The sequence below is a fragment of the Malus sylvestris genome, chromosome 17, assembly GCF_916048215.2.
Source record: "Malus sylvestris chromosome 17, drMalSylv7.2, whole genome shotgun sequence".
NCBI classification, from domain to species: Eukaryota; Viridiplantae; Streptophyta; class Magnoliopsida; order Rosales; family Rosaceae; genus Malus; species Malus sylvestris.
In genome coordinates, this window is record NC_062276.1 from 33,463,565 (window position 1) to 33,483,762 (window position 20,198).

Below are 20,198 nucleotides of genomic sequence, written 5' to 3' on the forward strand. Positions count from 1 at the left end.
GAAGATTGAGCTTTACTTTTATTGTTTGTCGTTTTTCGCATATCACACATTGTTAGTCAAATCTCAACAGCACGCATTGAAAAATTGGTACAAATAATATTTCTTGGATGTCTAAATGATCTTAAGTTGAATAGTTTTTTACAAATATAATCTTTAGTTACATGATGATAAAGAAGATAAAGAAGATAAAGAAGTTGAATAATCTTTTACAAATATAATCTTTAGTTACATGATAATAAAGAAGATAAACGGTTTGTATGGTTGAGATACATTAATCATAGATGAAAAAATAATTAGGTACCTCCATGTGAACACAAGATTATCTATAATTTATAACTAACCACTCCACTTCATAAGAAAACTCCCCATCTCTTTTTTATCTCCTGCATCATATCATCAAATACATTCCAACTTTCTTGATCAACAATGACCTAGATGAACAAGAGATACCAAACCATTACAATTCCATACGAATGTAGCGGTACAATTGAATCGATACATAAATTTCGGTACGAATGCATTGGTATATAAGTTTCAGTACAAAAGTATTAGTACATATGATTCAGTACGAATGTATCGGTACATAAGTTTCAGTACAAAAATCAGTACCTAAGTTTCGGTACGATTGCTTCAGAATATAAGTTTCGGTACGAATGCATCGGTGCATAAGTTTTTGTACAAATGTATCGGTACATAACTTTTGGTACGAATGCATCAATACATACATTTCCGTACGAATGCATCGGTACATAAATTTCGACACGAATGTATTGGTACATAAGTTTTGGTACATACATAGGTACGTAATATGCATATATATATACACGTACGTAATATGCATATACATGAGGAAAAAGTTTCGCTCAACCTGATTTTGCTTGTTATTTTATTGGTCTCTACAGGTAAAATATTTGCTTGAATATTTCTATCATATTTCCCTGATAACCTTTTCTATTTATAATTAATAATCAAGGAAATATTGTGGTAGGTGTACAATTGGCAACCTGGTATCTGCACAACACTTAAGGATTGTGATAACCTCGCCATATGTAAATGCAACGCGGCTGGTCTGTGTGTTTGTCCCAGGGAAGTGGAGATACTAATGTCTGAACCCTCATCTGCATACTCAAAATAGTTTCGTTCCCTATAATCACAAGTCTTTAATTCTCTCATTAGATTCTTGAACTATTTGTGCTGGCCTATTAAAGCACACAAGGTACACATGTGAGGGTGAGGACTATTTGAATAAATAATAGAAGTTTTACGTTTTGCGTGCATGCATATCAACAAAAATACGCTAAGAAACGAAGTATTACAATTTTATGTTTCAAAATAAAAGTTAAATTGGAAATTTGAATCGTTTTAATTCTTTATTATATATAAGAGAAGTTGGCATTAGCTTTATATTGATGCACCATGCCAGGCAGACTCATGGAGCAGGCTTCTATTGAGGGCTTGTCCTCTAACCCCAGAATACCTTTGAGTCCCCTATTTTATGGAAGTACTTTGTCGGCAAAACTTTGGTTATATTTAAAAAGTAAATGTTGTTTTAATGATGTTTTAACATGGTAAGTAACCAAACTACTTACAAGCAATTGCAAACTCAATTCATTCTCATTTGTAAGGTTCATATTCTCAACAATTCACAAATTAGGATTTAAGTTTATCTTCGTCTGGCAGAGAATGCTAAAGCATGCGCCAAATAAAGAGAAATGACCACAAATTAGTTTAGCCCCTCATCTTAATAGGCTCCTTTAAAGACAAAAGCAAAAATCAAAGAGATGAGAGAGTTTTAAGATGCATCTTTCTGTTTTTGTTTCTGTTGAATTAGGGTAAAAGAAGTTAAAAAGCTCAAAAGCTCAAAGAAGCAGTTGGGGAATTAAGCACAAACACAAAGTTACTTCTTTTCCAGGGCTTTTCCTTTCTCATTTCAAGAGTTGAGTTGCTTCTAACTTGTCATGCAAATCAATCGAAGAGAAATGGGAAATCCATGGTGTTGAGTACACTGGGAAAATACGTAACATGTGGTAAAAGTCGGCAGAGGACCACAACACCAGCCCACAGGGCTTGTAGAGAGGAGGAGGCCTATTTCTATTCAGGGTTAACGAAAGAAGCTTAAAAGCTTCAATTGACATTTCTGGAAAACAATTAATGGAACCCAAAAGTATGACCCTTCTCAAGTTTGGGCTTAAAAGTTAAAAGGCTAACTCCAATACAATCCATATATTAAGCTCTTCAAGGCTGAGGACTTGCACTTGCTGCAGGAGAAAAATTTCCACTTTATGCACCCATAAACATAAAGCTACATTATACAAGGACGAGTTAAAATAAGAAACTTTCCCGGGCTTTTCTTTTCTCATGCTCTCTCTGACAGCCATTTCCTCAAAGATAATCTATCATTGTCCAGGTATTAGATGCATTATTTCGTCTTCAACGCTTCGATTTTCTTCGATCTTTAATACCTATTCCATATTTCCAGATTTCAAGGACCGGGTTCCAAGTATGAAGCCTTCAATTAATTAAGCGATCATATATCAATTCTTTAAGGACGAGTGAAGAACTGATTTCGAAGCAACTTCTCACCCCCAGAAAGAGTGAACGACTGATTTCGAAGCAATTTCAGTCAGACTCACAGACAGACCTCTGAGGCTCTGACCTACTCGCTTCAGGCTGCACTTCTGCAGCCGCTACACTGCACCGTCCGGCGTCCTGCGTCCACCACCAGACTCCCAGACTCCCAGACCCAGCCCAGTTGTGCCAACCAGACCTTCAGACGCTGCAGAGTGCAGACCCAGACCCAGCCCATTGTTGTCCACGATCGATTCGATACTCTCTCCCCCAGCCTGTCAGGTCTAAACGCCGCCCCCTATAGACTTTTTTATTTCAATTTTCTTATTTTTTTCACTTTAATTTTGTTTAAGAGAAATTGAATTGTAGTATTTTTACAAATTTGTTTAAGGTAAAGGCTAAAAGCAGGTGAATTTTACTGGCACGTACCTTGTCTGGCTGTTGAAGCCCTTCAAACATTTGAGAGAGGCGCTTTTCTTAAAAAATTAATCTTGATAGCTCGTGGCCCTGGTTTTGGACATTAGGCACCTTTCTCACAGATTTAAGTCTTCCTGATGCTATATTAGTTTGTTGGGTATAATTTTATTCAATAGCTGAGTGTCGAACAAGACGATCTTACTTCAATTCTTGCTCTGTGGCACCAGTTAATTATGTTCTGGTATACGTAGATGAAATTATTTGCATGTGGGAAATAAGGAAAGCAGAAAGATGCTAATATGAAATTATTTGCATGTATCATGTATTAAGATGATATACATGAGCATGCACCCAACAGTGTTGATTGTGATGATGGTTTTGTGATATTCACTGATATTCTTTCTTTGCATGGCAGGATATTTCATACTACGATGGGGGCTGCTCACATACTTGTGGCCTGTCTCGCCGTCCTTATTTCGTCCTTCTGTGCCCATGGTAACGTTTTCTCACTAGAGAGAGCGTTTCCTAGGAGTCACTATATCGGACTTGACGAGCTCCAAACTCGTGACCGAATCAGGCAGGCCCACCTCTTTAAAAGAGTTGTGGGTGGTATAGCCAACGTGTCAGTGGTATATGAGGATTTCTACAGTCCTGAACATGTCGGGTAACTATTTAATCTTGTATGACTTTAGGCTTTTAAATTAAATAAATTGAATCTTTCTTACCTGAAAAAGTAGCAAGAACTTTTTTCTTGACCCCAAGTTTTGATACTGATTTTTTTTTTCCAAGTAAGTTTTTGTTTGTTATAACTGTCTTAATTTCCGTTGAATTTGCAAATTTTTTGCTTTAGCCGGCATTGGTTGGGAAGGTTTTTATTTTGATTTAATTTCTTAAATGATGGGTGTTTGTCATTTACTTAATTTAAAGCTTGCACAATCTCCTATATAATGCAGCCGATATTATCTTTTGTTACAAAGTTCACTATATTTGGTTAATGATTCTGAGGTTTCCTTGTATTCATTTTTTCTTTCATCACTCCTCTATTTTAGTGTCTTGGTAAGATTGAATAGTTAATGCTATAAAAACTTGAATAACTTTTGTTCACTTTCTGTTCTTGCATGAAATCACTAGGGTGTACTTGACAAAAGTGAAACTTGGCTCTCCACCAAGAGAATTCTATGTGGCGATCGACACAGGGAGCAATGTGTTGTGGGTTTCATAATGAGATAGCCGGGTATTACTTGTCAGATGAATTACATTTTGACATGATACCGGTTCAGTCTCATGTTAAAATTGAGTCTTCAGCGGCCGTTGTTTTCGGGTGAGCTATTTTAACCTTTCTTTTCTAACAATCAACATTAAGAGAGAAAAACAGATTGAGAAATTTTTTTCATGTTGTTTATTGTTTCATTGAAGCTAAACTATTATTGGTTTGGTGATCATATGGGTTGGAAACAGGTGTAGCACCTCTGTGACTGGGCTTTTGGAGGGGACTACGGCTTCAATCAACGGAGTATTTGGATTCGGCCAAGGGCTAATGTCAGTTATATCACAGTTGTCCTCTCGAGGGGCAACTGCCAATGTGTTCTCCCATTGTTTGAAGGGAGATGACAATGGAGGTGGTATACTCGTTCTTGGTGAGATTTTAGAGCCAAATATCGTTTATACCCCTCTTATCCCGTCAGTGTACGTCTCTCCCCTTAACATTTATTTTATTTAATTGAAAATTTTTGGATAGGAAGTTTGATTTATGAATCATCTGTTGATAATCCACTTGTCTTCTTGTCACTACATGTCAATTAGTTGGGTTTGTTTGTCCATTAAGTAGTTGAGTGGTTTGGTTGAGCCTTAGCTTGCAGGAGTAGTGTAATATACTGACTTCCTTGATGACCCAGAAGTCTGTGAAATGAAGGTTGTGGGAAGTCTGACTTAGTCTAACAGTAGAACAATCAGACTTATATGTATTCTAACAGAATACTGAAATATCAATAGTAACACTAGCAATTAACAATGAGATTTACAAAGATTTTTTCTTAAATAGAGTTTAGAATTCAAGAGAAACTGACTTGAATGGTTGATAGAGGCTAACAGACTTACTATGTTAGTCTAAGATTATTGTATGGTGCTAATTCCTACGGTTCCAAATCTAACTACATATCCTATGTTTATAAGGACTAGTAGAAAGACATAGCTTTCCAGTTAGTGTAATAACTAGTTGCTAATTATTATTTTCAGGCACCCCTTTTATCAAATTAATCTTGAAACCATTTCAATCAATGGTCAAATCTTGCCCATTGATCCAGCAGCGTTCACACCATCACTTGACCGAGCAACAGTTGTTGACACGGGAACCTCTATTGGATATGTTGCGGAAGAGGCCTATGATCCGCTTGTTCATGCTGTAAGTTTGCATTCTATTTGACTTTTGAGTTCAAGCTCCCTTATAGTTAAATTTATATAGTGTGGGAGGAACGTATAGTTAAATTCATATCCTTAGTAAAAACTGATATTGGTTTGTCTGTGTAGATAACTTTGTCTTCAAAGTATGTGAGTCCCTTCCTTTCACCATCAGGAAAGCAGTGCTATCTAGTTTACACCAGGTTCTCTCTCTCTCTCTCTCTCTCTCACTCTCTCTCTCTCTCTCTCAAAGGACTCTGAAATGAATGATATTGTCTACTTTTTAGTGTGGCCGAGGCATTTCCTCTGTTGAGTCTTAATTTTGCTGCTGGTGCATCTATGGTTTTAAAACCAGAAGACTACCTTTTGTATAAGGGACCTGATCAAGTAAGTTTTCTTCCAGGCTCTGGCTTATTTTGTAAAAATATCTTATTTCGAGTGGAAGTAATACTGTGGGAAAATGTATGGAATTAATAAGTGCATTCTTTTGTCACAAAATGGTTCTGTTAAGTGGTGCTTTGGTCTACAACAATCTGAGGGAGTGAACCGTGGGTTCACAGTTTTAGGAGGTTAGTTCTCGAAACAATGTTATACATGTTATTATAATGCTCCTGTATGGATTTTCAATTTAATACATCTCTCCACACCGTTTTAAGAGTAAAAACAACACATCTAAGTAAAATCTTCAGAGAGAAGCATTCTGCAATACATAGATATTGTATAACAAATATAAGGTTCCCTACAACGGTAGTACAATACTATTTGTGATCATATAAGTTACATGATATAACAATGAAGTATAGAACTTATGCCAACAAAACGAACTAATTCAGTACTCATTAGAACCGAGCATCCAAAATCCAATGCCTGAACTGCCAACATATATGATAAATCATTTCTAAGCAGAAAAAATAAAATTTTCAAGGAGCATGTAGTTTTCTTCAAACTATAACATTATATCAAGATACCATTTCTCGATACATACAAGCACCAATTTACAAGAACATGTTAAAAAGAGACCTGAATGACCAGTAAATAAACTCAGTATCACCATGATTGTCTTAAAATCAGAATACAGACTTTAAACATATTGCTTACAGTAAAACAAGCAAGTCCACGACAAATTTAACTTGATTACGTATCAGGACTACAAGGGATCCAAAAGGCTATGGATGCATATTTAAGCTTCTAGCAGATGAGGATGCATATTTAGGCTTCCTTATGAGAACGTACAAGTCAAATTTAACTGGATTCCTAACCAAGAAGTCTGCTTCCCAACAAAGAAACAACAAAGACATGTAGTCTGCGAGTTAACAGCTACCCCAACAATTATAGCTCTCCCTGAGCGCTATACCATATATTATTTATCAGATATCCAAGCACGATCATATGTATGAAATAAGAGTTCCATGGTCTTAGAAAACAAAGCCAACACCTCAAAGAGCATGATGAACAAGAACACTGTCAACGGAGTTAAAATGGTCATCCGACTAAAACTTGTTCGAGCATAGGATGGATTTCTGTGCTTGTGAGTGTCACAAACACAGAGAACCATAGTGTAGGAGAGTTACCATGTTTCAATCACTCTGTAACTCAATGAATTCACAACACAAACTTTTATAAACAAGTTCCAACAAGTACTTTTAAATTACTTCTATTGCCATAAAAGAAAGAAAGAGAATGAACATGAAACGTGAAATTATATATACTAAAAGGTAATAAAAATACTATTCATTCAATTTTGCTTTGATGATTTTGCTCCTATTTTAATGCTCTTCTCCCTCATATTTTTCAGCCTGAACAGTAAAGTGTCGAACAGATTCATACCAAAAGCCACATCAATAAGCTTCAAAGTGTGTATTGATGTGCTACGACCCCATAATTTGCTAAAATTCGCACATAGAACTAAATAAACGTGTCATATCACAGACAAAAACCCCAAAAATTATATCCAAGGTTTAGCGCACAAAAAATTATTTAGAAACAAATAGATATGCTCAGTATTTCCTAAAGGTTTAGGCACAAAAAAAAATCTATAGAAACAAATAGAACTCTTACTCATCATGGAGAGAATGGTGCACGTTGTGTTCTTTTGCTAGTTGGAGAGAGGGGTTAGGATTTGCTGCCTCTTTTTGTTTTGGCTTCATATAGTTGTCCCATGTGTTGATGGTGTTTGTAAGTTACAATTTACTGCATGAATGCTACAGTTAATCCTTGTGATATACTTGTTTTGAAATATGTGTGTCTTCGATTGCAGATCATGTTTTAAAGGACAAAATTGTGGTATATGATATAGGCCGTCAGCGGTTGGGATGGGCAGACTACAATTGTAAGATCATAAACTCTTTTCTTTTTCTCATTTCCCATGAACCTTAATTTGGAAAAATATCGATACTAATGAAATAAATCGTTTCAAATTCTCTTTTCAGGCTCGTTGCCTGTAAATGTTTCTGTAGCTTTACATGGGAGATATCCGAATGGGAACAGCTCATCTGGAGACCTATTGTTCGAGCTGCTAAATACTGGGATTCTACTTCTCTTGATGCATTTATTTATCATATTTATGTGAGACCCCGTATACATGTGGGTAGGTTTATTAATGAATGATGACAATCGAATTAGTATTAATTTTTTATAAAAGATTAGCGTAAGTGAGTTAAATTGCTATTTATTAGGAGAGATAAGTGATGATTAATAGTTGGTATTAAACTTCTTATTAAAAGATAGCATTACTGCGTTAAATTATGCTACATCAATTAATGTCATATTTTTATTGGTATGACAAAAAAAAATATTTTATCTTCATTTAAAAAGGCAAATAATTAACTTTAAAATGATAAATTATATAAGAATATCTGGTTTGATTTGTCACGCCTCGATCCCGACATACGTCCAGGAACGACACGTGACAACATCAAATACTCGTATACCTAATATACCCCGCCTCCGAGATATGTACCAAGCACAACTCATGACTCCATTTGCATAGTGATTTTTCGTAAACTTTATGGCTCAATCTAACCTCATCGTTAGATTGCCTACATACTCTAAACAGGAATCAACACATTCGAAGTTCGTCATTTACTACTCTCGAACAATCATCACATATATCACTATGTGTCAACATAATATCAGAACTCAAGCAGGCAATATCTCAAGCAACATTCGACGAAGCACAACAGTAAATCTCTAGCCATATTGGTTAACGAGTCTAATTATAATGACAACAATCACAACCAACATCATTCCACAATTACATCCATCAATAACACATACCACACACCGAAATGCAGGGCTAGAGCAACACAGTTCAGTCGAAGCCTACATCTCAGAAGCTATCTCAAATGAACCAATCCAGGGAACCAATGAGTCAAATGATGCGATTTCGAACCACTCAACGAAATCCATCAACATTGAGTTCCAGACCACTTAATGGAACCAAGACACCAAAGGGGATCCCGAACCACTCAACGAAATCCAAACTAGGATATGATTCCGGACCACTCAACGGAACCGTGGAGTAGAAGGGATTCCAGACCTCTCAACGAAATCCAAGTGGATACGATTCCGAACCACTCAATGGAATCGCAGATCACGAGGGATTCTGGACCTCTCAATGGAATCCAGACGGAGCACGAAACCGGACGACTTAATGGAACCCAGCGGATACTCAGTTCCTGATCACTTAATGAAACCGAGCGGAGGGCGCGGAGGGCCAAGGAACATATCAGGGGCTCGAAGAAACCAAACGTGAATCAAGTGCTCAAAATACAAAAGTTCAACGAAACAAGAAATGGAACAATGATACGATATGTGAAACAAGTCCAGAAATAACAAACCCTATGACAATGGGTTAACAGTCCACTACTAGCCCTCACATTTCATCATATCATACCAACTATGCAAATCAGCCACATTTCAAATATGCACGTCAAGTCACATATCATAATCATCATCAGTACACAAGCCAAATCATGTTTTATAACCATACGTCTATGGCTAAATATATAAACATCACATTTCAACAAAAATCACATTTATAAAACCAAGTCATATTCATAAATGATATTGATATAAGATGTCGAGGTAATAATCATATCACATATGTTCAAGTCATTTTCTAATCAATATAGGCTCACTAGACTTCACATAGTATTCTGTAGTACTAAATTTAGTATTTAGAATGTTTCGAGACATGTTGACCAAAAGTCAACTCTCGGTCAACGATAGGGTCCACAACCCTACGTAATTCGATCCAGAAAATCCGCACATTGGATTTCGGATCCGTAACCTTCTAAAATCCACATTATCCTTCTAGAACAACCTACTAAAATCTCATGGTGATCCGACTGTCGGATTTCTGCCAATTGCTATAATTAGGTGGCGGTCAACAATTTGTTTTACTAACTTAGAAATCCAATTCAGGAAGATCCATACGTTAGATTACCGATCCATCAGTTTCTAACATCCTCAAATATTACGTATTATAACGTATTAAATTTTGGTGACGATCCAATGGTCGGATCGTCGATTCATATTTTGATCAAGTAAAGCATCATAGTGAAATTAGGTTCAAATGATCAAACCACGTCATACAAATATCAAATACAAACTCAGGACATCTAATTGAACTTAGAAATTCATTGTCGGCCCACTGGCCACGCGCCACCTGGGTGGCGGTTTCAGGCGAACGGAAATCCAATTTTCCGACTAACTCCAAAAATTACCAAATTTCACAGAAATGTAGATCCCAATGAGTATAGCAAGTTTCATACCTGTGGCCAAGGCCAATTTGGCCGGGGAAAGGCTCTAATTTACCTGGAACCCGCTGGAAACCCTTGTTTTGGGTGGTTTCAATCCGTCACCTTCGGTGCTCCGTCATACCTATAGTTGTTTAGGTTTTGTTCCAAGCCTCTAGGGGAGTTTAGTGGTGATGGTAATTGGAAGAGAATGTTTCAAAAATGGTGGATTGGAGCCACCGTGCCGTCGCAACCTCCAGTGTGGTTTTGCAAAATCAAAGCCGAATTCTCCAATTTTTGGGTGGAATTGGTAGAATGAAGGTATTGGGGTATTTCCCAGGTGGTTTCTCGGCGTAATTTGTCGGAAATAGGCCTCAAAAGCATCGAAAACCCTGGTTTTTGTCGATCGGGTCGGGTCGGCAAAAAGGGAAAAACTTTTGAAGTAATCCTCTCCTTCCCTTCTCCCTCATTTCCCCTCCCTCCATTCTCTTATGATTGGCCCTCCTTCCCCCTCATTTCCCTCCTTTCTTTTCTGTCCTTTCCATCACAACCGTCCATCTCTTCTCTTCCTTTCATCCTAGCCACACACGTGGCACATCTCAGACTCCAGAAAATTAGGAGTCTTCTAGATCAAGCTAAAAGTACAAAAATATCCCTAACTTCAAACGTTAATAACTCTTTCATTATAACTCCATTTCACCAACGGTTTGCGCCTACACGTTTGTGAAATCGAGCTCTATTCGAAATATAAATTTTGACATCGAAAGGTCTATGAATTTTAAATAATTAATTTCCAAACTCTAAACTTTGTAACTAGTTTAATTAAAATCTAAATTCAAATAAATTAATATAAATTCTCGAAAAATAAGATAAAATCTCAATAATACAAATACGTAGATTATAACAGTGAAATCCAGGAATGAGATTTCACATGATTTGATATGGATGTAGACCATGAGAAAATCTTTTTATTCCAAAAATGAACCAAGTTTTTTTCTCGTTTCTTTATTTGTTTGTTGTTTTCACATAAAAAATAAAAAATAAAAATAAAAAAGGAAAAGAAAAAGGCTGGTATTTGGATGTGATTTGCAATTTAATTCGGCCATATTTTTTACCATTACAGTTCCATAAATTTTATTGCTTGCAAATCTCTTATATTAAATAATACAATCTATCGTGGTACGTAATTATTGATACAATTTTTAACTTCAGGTATATATAATCTTGGATTGAAAAAGAACTCTCATAAGTTTTGTAGCACAATACACAATCTGAAAATCATAATATCTTCCTCTAGCAATCAACAAATTGAATTTCCATGGAGAAATCAATCAAGTTAGCATTCCCATTACGGTGTTGGTTGTTGCATCTCTTGGTACCATATTTCTTGACTAATTTTTGTTTTGAGAGTTGTTAGCACTAAAAAAAAATCTCATTTTACACTTCACACAAGTTTACTTTTCTTTCTAATTATAGAAAATTTGGAAAGTAAAATTAGATTTTTAGAATACTAACAGCAATTCCCTTTGTTTTTTCATCCTTTTGTTTCTCATATGTTTTTTTGTATCTTTTCTCTTTCATCCTTGCAACTTTTCCGCACACATAGCATAATAGCATGTATATTTCCGATTTAATAATAAAAAATATATTCGTGGTAGGTGTGAATCTTGGAGCCGAGGCACATGATTTTCAGCTTCCGGGTGTCTGCACAAAACCTCAGGATTGTGATGGCCGTAATTGTGAATGTGTCGGTCAAAAATATTATTGTTCTAGCGAAGGAGTGAGAAAGTTCATGTTTAGAGACTCTTCTACACAATCGCAAGAGCAGAAGAAAATTCCGTAATCAGAAATCTTCAATTCTCGCATTGACATCTTCAAATATTTATGATGTTATAAAAGCACACAAGTTGTAGATGAGAAGACTATCTAAAAATAAATAAATAAACTTATTACTCGTTATTTAGTTGTGACTTCATTGTATGTTTGTTAATGTTGGAGCGAGATTTCCTACAAGAAGAAATACCTCCTGTTGGAGCGAGATTTCCTACAAGAAGAAATACCTCCACAGATTTGTTGACTGCAATCCTCACATTCGCCGAATCCTTCTTTGAGGTGTCCCAGAATAGTCTTCCTCTGTAGCTTGCCCAGGCGGGGTACCTGCAAAAGATACTCCGATGCTCAAGTCAGTCGATTAGTTCCCTTTTCTCTAGATTGTCTCGGGTTTTCCTTACCTCCCTTGTTCTTTGGCTCCTATCCCTATTTATAAGATTGCATGCTTGAGGATCAAGTACCATGACAAATCCTCCTTTCCCACTCCCTTAATGGTAGTTTGTCATATAACTGCATGCTTTGGGTACAAGTACCACGACCTGTCTTCCTCTCCCACTTCTCCTCCGTAGTGGGGTAGTTATCCAGGCACGTTTCCATCCGTATATTTCTTGTGTGCTTTTTATCTTGCACAACATTTTCTCCTTGGATCTTTGGTCTTGGCCCATGAGTCGAAATCGGATTTTATCCTCCCACAGTTAATAAAATGGAAAATACGCTAGAGTGACATAAAGTTTGACATAATTTACATACTCAATTTAGATGGGCAATGATAATACAACATATGTTGCTTGTTTCAAAATTGATATGGCTAAAAATTGACCATTGAATTTAGAAACAATGAGGCATGTGTTATATCCCTATTGCCACATATCATTGAGTACGATTATGGGTCATCAAATAATCGTTATATCCATGTAAAAAACAATTATCAACGTTAGCTATACGCAGTGATGGTATCGTTTTAACGTTAACCAATTAGTTAGTTAATACAATGTACACTACTCGTTTAGCCTGAAACCAATTAGGTTTTGTTTTGGTAGCTCACATTGCACTGACTGATCGAATAAATAGTCATCGAATAGTTATTGGTCGGGCATAAAAAAAGGTTAAAAAAAAAAATTCAGAAAATCATGACAGATAAAATGAAGAAGAATAGAGATGACTAAATAATAATAATTAAAAAAAAGGGTAAAAGACTGTTTACCACCCTCATGTTTCGTGGTTTTCAACATTTAGTACATCAAGTTTTTTTCGTCCCAGAGTCATATCTAAAGTGTAAATTTTGGGACAGTCTCATACATCTGTTAGTCAAACTGTTAGTTCTCCCGTTAAGTGATGACGTGGCACCCTGATTGGACGCCATGTGTCATTAAAAAAATAAAAATAATATTAAAAAATATTTAAATAATAAAATATATATTTTTTTTCTTCTTCTCTTCTTCTTCTCCTTCTTCTTCTTCTTCTGGGTTCGGTTTCTCTCTTTTTTTTTCTTCTTCTTCTTCTGGGTTCGGTTTCTCTCTTTTTTTTTCTTCTTCTTCTTCTTCTTCCTCCTCTTTCTCCTTTTTCTTCCTTCTCTTTCCTCCTCCTTCTTCTTCTCCTTCTTCTTCTTCTGGGTTCGGTTTCTCTTCTTTTTTTTTTTTTTTTTTTTTCCTTCTTCCTCCTCCTTCTCCTTCTTCTTCGTTCTCCTTCCTCCTCCTTCTTCTTCTCCTTCTTCTTCTTCCTTCTCCTTCCTCCTCATTCTTCTTCTCCTTCTTCTTCCTTCTTCTTCCTCTTCTTTTCTGGGTTCGGTTTTTTTTTTTTTCTGTTTTTTTCCTTCTCCTCCTTCCTTCTTAAGAAGGAAGAAGAAGGAAGAAGAAGAAGGAGGAGGAAGAAGAAAAAAAAAAAGAAAAAAAAAAGAGAGAACCGAACCCAGAAGAAGAAGAAGAAGAAGAAGAAGAAGAAGAAGAAGAAGAAGAAAAAAAAGAAGAAGAAGAAGAAGAGAAGAAGGAAAAAAAAAATTTTATTATTATTTTATTATTTAAATATTTATTTAAATATTTTTTAATATTATTTTTATTTAAATAAATTTTTTATTTTTTTAATGACACGTGGCGTCCAATCAGGACACCACGTCATCACTTAACGGGAGAACTAACAGTTTGACTAACAGATGTATGAGACTGTCCCAAAATTTACACTTTAGGTATGACTCTGGGACGAAAAAAACTTGATGTACTAAATGTTGAAAACCACGAAACATGAGGGTGGTAAACAGTCTTTTAGCCTAAAAAAATTGTCACCGACAAAAAACCAGAAAAGAGGAAGAAACAAAACCAACCAGCCGCCTAGCACTCAACACCGCCACCATACCATTGAAATCAAAAACTCACATTCCATTACTCCTTGCAATCACTGCCACCAAATCTCAATGGTTTCTAATCTATTTAAATAAAATACCCAGATGAAACTTTCCCAATTTTGAGTTTAATTCCCTCACAGCAAAAAAAACTAATCATTAATTAATCCCAAAATCCAAATGAATCCCTAAATTATCCATTTGCCACCATGGGTATGAAAACGAACACGTCGTGGCTGCTAGAGCGGTGGGACTGTGGCTACACGCAGTATAGTTTAATGAATTTCAAGATCTTTTTCTAGTGTGTTGGTCGGCATGAATAAGTGTCATGGCTAGGTTATTCGCCGATCGAAAAGCTAGAGAATTGTTGTTACAAAAATATCCCTAACTTCAAACATTAATAATTCTTTGGTTATAACTCCATTTCACGAATGGTTTGCGCCTACGCGTTCGTGAAATCGAACTCTATTCGAAAATATAAATTGTGACATCAAACAGTCTATGAATTTTAAATAATTAATTTCCAATCTCTAAACTTTGTAACTAGTTTAATTAAAATCTAAATTCAAATAAATTAATATAAATTCTCGAAAAATAAGATAAAATCTCAATAATACAAATACATAGATTATAATAGTGAAATCCAGGAACGGGATTTCACATGATTTGATATGGATGTAGACCACAAGAAAATATTTTTATTCCAAAAATGAACCAAGTTTTTTTCTCGTTTCTTTATTTGTTTGTTGTTTTCACATAAAAAATAAAAATTAAAAAGGAAAAGAAAAAGGCTGGTATTTGGATGTGATTTGTAATTTAATTCGGCCATATTTTTTACCATTACAGTTCCATAAATTTTATTGCTCGCAAATCTCTTATATTAAAGAATACAATCTATCGTGATACGTAATTATTGATACAATTTTTAACTTTAGGTATATATAATCTTGGATTGAAAAAGAACTCTCATAAGTTTTATAGCACAATACACAATCTGAAAATCGTAATATCTTCCTCTAGCAATCAACAAATTGAATTGCCATGGAGAAATCAATCAAGTTAGCATTCCTCATTACGGTGTTGGTTGTTGCATCTCTTGGTACCATATTTCTTGACTAATTTTTGTTTTGGGAGTTGTTATTTAGCACTAAAAAAATCTCAATTTACACTTCACACAAGTTTACTTTTCTTTCTAATTATAGAAAATTTGGAATGTAAAATTAGATTTTTAGAATGCTAACAGTAATTCCCTTTGTTTTTTCATCCATTTGTTTCTCATATGTTTTTTGTATCTTTTCTCTTTCATCCTTGCAACTCTTCCGCATACATAGCATAATAGCATGTATATTTCCGATTTAATAATAAAAAATATATTCGTGACAGGTGTGAATCTTGGAGCCGAAGCACATGATTTTCAGCTTCCGGGTGTCTGCCAAAAACCTCAGGATTGTGATGGCCGTAATTGTGAATGTGTTGGTCAAAAATGTTATTGTTCTAGGGAAGGAATGAGAAAGTTCATGTTTAGAGACTCTTCTACAAAATCGCAAGAGCATAAGAAAATTCCGTAATCAGAAATCTTCAATTCTCACATTGACATCTTCAAATATTTATGATGCTATAAAAGCACACAAGTTAGATGTGAAGACTATTTAAAAATAAATAAAATAAACTTATCACTCACTATTTAGTTGTGACTTCATTGTATGCATGTCAATAAAATGAAAAATGCGCTACAGTGACATAAAGTTTGACATAATTTACATACTCAATTTAGATGGGCAATAATAATACAACATATGTTGCTTGTTTCAAAATTGATATGGCCAAAATTGACCATTGAATTTAGAAACAATGGGGCATGTGTTATATCCCTATTGCCACATATCATTGAGTACGATTATGGGTCATCAAATGATATCAATCGTTATTGGTCAAGGATCCATGTAAAAAACAATTCTCAACGTTAGCTATATGCACTGATAGTATCGTTTTAACGTTAACCAATTAGTTAGTTAATACAATGTGCACTACTCATTTAGCCTGAAACCAATTAGGCCTCGTTTTAGCAACTCATATTGTATTGACTGAATAGAATAAATAGTCATCGAATAGCAATTAGTAGGGCGTAAAAAAAGGTATTAAAAAAAACAAATTTCAGAAAATCATGATAGATAAAATGAAGAAGAATAGAGATAAGTAAATAATAATAATTAAAAAAATTTGTCACCGACAAAAAACCAGAAGAGAGGAAGAAACAAAACCAGCCAGCCGCCTAGCATTCACCACCGCCACCATACCATTGAAATCAAAAGCTCACTCCATTACTCCTTGCAATCACTGCCACCAAATCTCCATGTTTTCTAATCTATTGAAATAAAATACCCAGATGAAACTTTCCTAATTTTGAGTTTAATTCCCTCACAGCAAAAAACTAATAATTAATTAATCCCAAAATCCAAATGAAACCCTCAATTATCCATCCGCCGCCATGGGTATGAAAACGAAGACGTCGCGGCTGCTAGAGTGGCGGGACTGTGGCTACACACATTCTAGTTTAACTAATTTCAAGATCTTTTTTCTTGTGTGTTGGTCGGCAGGAATAATTGTCATGGCTAGGTTATTCGCCGGTCGGAAAGCTAGAGAATTGGTGTTGGGTTGGAGAAGAAAAATGAAGAGCGACGTTATAATTTCCCAATTGAGATTTTCAGCTCAGTTCGTGAGAGAAAGGAAAGAGAACGCGAACATTGGATTAAATAAGTGGGATCGGTTAAATAATCTGGTGCCTATTTAGTATAGGAATGCACCAAACGACTAGATCCGTATCATTAATCAAACCTCATCCCTTACACGAGCCGCCAAACCCTAGTAAGTTTATACAATGCAGTACTTTTTTTGTTTCATGATGTGAATCAATAATTTTTAGATTTCCGGTGCATTGGAGTTAGAAGATGACCTAGCTAACCACAACTCTCTTCTTTGGATTTTTGATGCATTTGTGAGATGGGATTAGAAAATAAAATCGGCGTAGTTCTAACGTATGTTTTAAATTAGAGAGACATGATACTACTTTGACATTCCATCCGAAATTACATATTTTAACGTATGTTTAAATCCAATTCTCACACAATCATAAATTCAGCTCAACCACAAATTATCCCTCTGTCCGTCTGTTGGTTATGAGTCATGACCACATCCTTCTGATCAAATTCTTCTATGTTGTCTATATCTCGTATGCAACATTTCAATTAAAATAAATTCCTTTAGTCTTGGGCTTTTGTAATTTGTACAAGCGATATTAGTTGATCAAGTTACACCTACCAGTCCAAATATGAGGTTGGCAGACCGACAACTTCACCAACCACCATTCACGGAAAAAGAAAATAAAATAAAAAAAGGATTATTATTGGCAATCTAAAATTTGTATTATGCATTCCACATAAATATATTTTTTTAAATAGAAAATTTAAAGTGTAAAATGAAAATTTTGAAATACCAATTATAATTTTTAATAAAAATGATACGATATTTTTTCCTGACGGTACTATTGAAATAAGTGCGAAATTCAACTATATGTCATTGTATACTAGCACTCTTGTTAACTACAAAATAATCTGGATAATTTTGGACATCATGTTAGAGCAATTCCACCCCTAAAGACTTTGCGCCAACACCCAGCTCATTTATCCACTCAAGTGAATAGTAATAGACTCTAGTGAACAATAATAGGTCAAAGCATCTCCACCCCTAAAACCAAATAGCCTAATCAATTTTATTAAAATTTTATTAATTTTTATTATAAAATAATAATTTAATTTTTAACAAATGCATCTCCGCTCCCCTCCCCTGTCTCTGCCTCAGAAGCTCCCCCACCGCTCCCTCCAATGTGTAGACGAAAGAAACCCATTAACAAGATGAAGGGATATGGGAAGAACACAGTGGAAGGGATCTCTCTCTCTCTCTCTCTGAACCTCAGCCTCGAGGAGGGCGTCGAAGGCCCCCAAACCCCCATTGCCGCCACCCTTTGCTCCGCCGGCAAATTGGCCTTCTTCAACCTCAACCTCGAGGAGCTCTGCACCAAGATCTCTCTGCGACAAATTGATCATGCGGGAGGTTGATGGCCCGGATGACGTCAGATGGCCCAGCATGTGGGTCTGTCGATTTTAGGCCGGTCTCTTGCCTGGCTTGGGTTAGGTGCCGGTCAAAATGCTAGGTTGGAGTGGATAGCCTGGGTGCCGGGCTGGTTTTTTGGCTGGGTGCTGGCCTATCAGTTCCCCGGTGGAACTACTCTTATTTAAGGTATAGAATATAACTAATATAGTTTGGAATCTGCGTCGATTGACTTATATACAATTACAGTTCAATTAATTTTTATATTTATCAAATTATTTGAGATATGAAACAGAATTAATATGGTTTGCAATTTAATTCAGCCATATTTTTTACCATTACGGTCGATAAATTTTATTACTCTCAAATCTCATACATGAAAAAATACAATATATCGAGATACGCAAGTATTGAAACAATTCTCAACTTCAGCTATATTTAATCATGGAAGATCCATACGTAGGATTACCGATTCATCAGTTTCTAACATCCTCAAATATTACGTATAATAACGTATTACATTTTGGTGACGATCCAACGGTCGGATCGTTGATTCATATTTTGATCAAGTAAAGCATCATAGTGAAATTAGGTTCAAATGATCAAACCACGTCATACGAATATCAAATAAAAACTCAGGACATCTAATTGAACTTAGAAAGTCATTGTCGGCCCACTGGCCACGCGCCGCCGTGGGTGGCGGTTTCCGGTGAGCGGAAACCCAAGTTTCCGACTAACTCCAAAAATTACCAAATTTCACAAAAATGTAGATCTCAATGAGTACAGCAAGTTTCATAACTATGACCAAGGCAAATTTGGCAGGGAAAATCTCCAATTTACCTTGAACCCGCCGGAAACCTTTGTTTTGGGTGGTTTCAATCCGTCATCTCTGGTGCTCCGCCGTCCCTATAGTTGTTTGGGCTTTATTCTAGGCCTCAAGGGAATTCTAGTGGTGGTGGTAATTGGAAGAGAACGTTTCAAAAATGGTGGATTGGAGCCACCGTGCCGTCGCACCCTCCGGTGTGGTTTAGCAAAATCAAAGCCGAATTCTCCAATTTTTGGGGTGGAATTGGTAGAGGGAAGATATTGGGGTATTTCCCAGGTGGCTTCTAGGCGTAATTCGTATGAATTAGGCCGGAAAAGCATCGGAAACCATGGTTTCTGTCAATCAAGTCGGGTCGGCAAAAAGGGGAAAACTTTTGAGGTAATCCCCTCCTTCCCTTCTCCCTCATTTCGCCTCCCTCCCTCCCTCCCTTCCTTCTCTTCTGATTGGTCCTCCTTCCCCTTCCTTTCCCTCCTTTCTTTTCTTTCCTTTCGATCATAGTCGTCCATCTCTTCATTTCCTTTCATCCTAGCCACACACGTGGCACATCTCAAACTCCAAAAAATTTGGAGTCTACTAGATCAAGCCAAAATTACAAAGATATCCCTAACTTCAAACGTTAATAACTCTTTCGTTATAACTCCGTTTCACGAACAGTTTGCACCTGTGCGTTCGTGAAATCGAGCTCTATTCGAAAATATAAATTGTGACCTCGAACGGTCTATGAATTTTAAATAATTAATTTCCAATCTCTAAACTTTGTAACTAGTTTAATTAAAATCTAAATTCAAATAAATTAATATAAATTCTCAAAAAAATAAGATAAAATCTCAATAATACAAATACGTAGATTATAATAGTGAAATCCAGGAACGGGATTTCACATGATTTGATATGGATGTAGACCACAAGAAAATCTTTTTATTCCAAAAATGAACCAAGTTTTTTTCTCGTTTCTTTATTTGTTTGTTGTTTTCACATA

General features: G+C 35.8%; 1 pseudogene; it reads left to right on the forward strand.

Annotated features, from left to right (window-relative positions):
- The first annotated feature begins 2,346 nt into the window (after positions 1 to 2,346).
- Positions 2,347 to 8,049, forward strand: LOC126610997 (aspartic proteinase 36-like; annotated as a pseudogene).
- Positions 8,050 to 20,198: the final 12,149 nt, after the last annotated feature.